A 2,801-nucleotide genomic window follows, 5' to 3' on the forward strand; every position below is an offset into this window, starting at 1 on the left:
CTTTCCCACTCTGTTCTCCTACATGGTTTGTCCTGGGTACAGGGTGAACCAGGAAGAAGATGAGTTACCGCCACTTCCCCTGGAGTCAAAGGGCTTCTTCCTCCTGGAAAATCCCTGGGCACGGAAGTGACTAAGACCTAGTGGGGCCGCTGAACCGAAAAAGTAAGTTCAAGTTCAGGGCCCCTCCTTCCGATAGCCTAGCCGTGTGGCCCAAGGAAGGAAGTCGTCCATATAGCTGGGGGAGCTGATCTCCAACACGTTCTCCCCAAGCCCACCTCCTGCCACCCCACCCCAACACTGAAGCCCAGACAAGCATCCAGGAACTGGCGTCACCATCCCCAGTCCCGCAGACGCCCGTCCCACCGCCACCACCCATGAGCAACCATTCCGGGGCCTGACATTCTGTCGGCTTCACACCACCTCCCGGAGCCCCAGCCAGAAGCGCTTCCTGGATAAAATATTAAACATGCAAATCTGAGACAGAGCCTTAACGAGCGACAGACTGCACGACCACAGCCTGGCAAACGAGACGCACGACGTCCGGGGGTGGGGGGGTGAGAGGTATATATAGATATAGACTTTGGATCTATCTGCGCAACGTGTGTGTAAGGCAGAGAACAGCAGGGATGGAAAAGTACTGGAGCAGCCTCCAGCTGGGGTGGCCTGAGGTGGCCGGGAGGGAGGGTCGGGAGGAGCCCCAGAGCCAGGCTCAGAGTAGAGGATGACAAAAGCCCTTTGTACTTGGATTCTATGAAGAGGGGGCCAGAGACACTGGGCAAGGAATGGGCATTGGTTTTGGAGAAGGAAGTTGGTTAGAGGCAAGGCCTCTGGGTGGAAGAAAAGAAGGGGAGAGACAGAGGAGAGCCACAGACCTGTCGGGGAGGGTGTCCACAGGGAGGACACCCCACTCACATGGGGCACAGGGGCATGGGTTTCTCGTCACCACACTGGCCCAGGTGTCACGGAGCTCATGTGCAATTGAGTAAGGCTCCTGCCTTGACTCAGGTCGGCATGAAGTTGATGATGGCGCTTCTCAAACTTTACCACGTGCTGGGATCCTCTAGGATCTTGCTGACAAATGCAGATTCTGATTTGGGAGTCTGCACTGCTGGCAAGTGCCAGGCGATGCCAGTGCTGCTGGCCCCCGGTCCCCATCAAGTGGCAAGGACCTACAAGGAGCTGGAGCAACATGGAGCTCCCTTTGGCTCAGGTGAACACGGGACCCACAAGAGTCCGGAGTGGGCTCAGAGGCCAAGCCTGCAGGCACCCGGCCTAAGGAGAGGTCCATGGTGCTGACCAACATGGTGTCTGTCCACAGTGTCCAGCCTGTCATGGAATTAGAACTGCAGGACACCTAACTTGGCCCAAACCAACACAGAACCCAGCCCGGCATGTCAGGAAGCCTGTAGCAGCTCACACTGAGACAGGGGTCACAGGGCCTGGAGTGACATGGAGCCCAGGGGGTGGGGACTGATTGATAGGGTGCCCATGTTGCTTCAGGGAACCATAGGGATTAGACTGAAGTGGTGCCTGCTTTGGTCCAGAGTGACATGGAACCCACAGTGGCCACAGGGGTCTGGACTGACTTTGGAACTCAGAAAGGACTGACGGAGGTGACGACCACATTGGGTCAGGGTGACACAGCTCATCAGGACTTGGACCAACCAGGCACCCAAAACAGAGCCCCAGGCCTGACAGGGGCTCTCTGTGGAAGCCCCAGGTTGCAGAAGACAGGAAGGGAGGGGCCGGAGGAGGCTGGGAGAGGGAGGAGCAGGTGCCTGGGAGCAAGGCTGCTCTGCGGCTGCTGTGAGCCTGCCTGCCTGCCGTGGGCTGAGTGCTACTTGGCTGGGCCCCAGAGAGGAGGTGCTGCTGCTGCAAGGCTCAGATGGAGGAGGAAGTGGGAAGCTGGAGGCAGGGTGGGCACAAGGCTGGGGTGGGGAGACCACGTCCTCCCCCAAAGAGGCTTGGCATGGGGGCAAGCCCACTTCCCCATCCGGATCCTGGTATTCACACTCCCTGCTCCCATTATACATGGGCGGTGCGCTGGGTTATGAGGCTGGGGCTTATGGACCTCAGATCAAGGAGCATTCAGCGCTAGGGGAGCAGGCAAACCAATGTCTCCCTGGCTGGAGCACTCAGGGCCCGGAGGAGGAAGGATTCTCCCTCTTGGCACTGGAGGTCCTTTTGATACAGCCCGGTCCCTGGGCAGAGCGCCCTGGCCCTATTGTGTCCTTGCCCAGGGGAATGCAGAAAACAGTGCAGGCTGCCCCCTCCCACATCCCTGGCAGGATCTAGAAATCGGCATCCACACCTTCGTCTTAACTAAACCCAGCTCTCCCTCCACGTCTGGTCAGATGCCCCTCAGTCCCTGTCCCTCCCAAGGGGAGAAGCCCCTCAGAGCTACCTGCAGTTTCTCTTTATGCCAAGGTAAATGCAGAGGAGGAAGGATGGAGGGAGGGGTGTTACTATGAATTCCTTTTTTTTTTTTTTTTGAGACAAAGTCCTGCTCTGTCACCCAGACAAAGTGCACAGCACAATCATAGCTCACTGTGGCCCTTCCCCTTCAGCCTCCTGAGTAGCTGAGCTGGGACTACAAGCACAAGCCACCACACCTAGCTTATTTTTTTTTAAATTTCTTGTGGAGACAGAGTCTCCCTATGTTTCCCTGGCTGGTTTCAAACTCCTGGCCTCAAGCAATCCTCCCACCCTGGCCTCAATCTGCCTCCCAAAGTGCTGGAATTACAGGCATGAGCCACTGCACCTGGCCAATTTTTGAATTTTTTTGTAGAGACAAGGTCTCC

This window comes from Cebus imitator, unplaced genomic scaffold, assembly GCF_001604975.1.
Source record: "Cebus imitator isolate Cc_AM_T3 unplaced genomic scaffold, Cebus_imitator-1.0 Scaffold228, whole genome shotgun sequence".
Lineage (NCBI taxonomy): Eukaryota > Metazoa > Chordata > Mammalia > Primates > Cebidae > Cebus > Cebus imitator.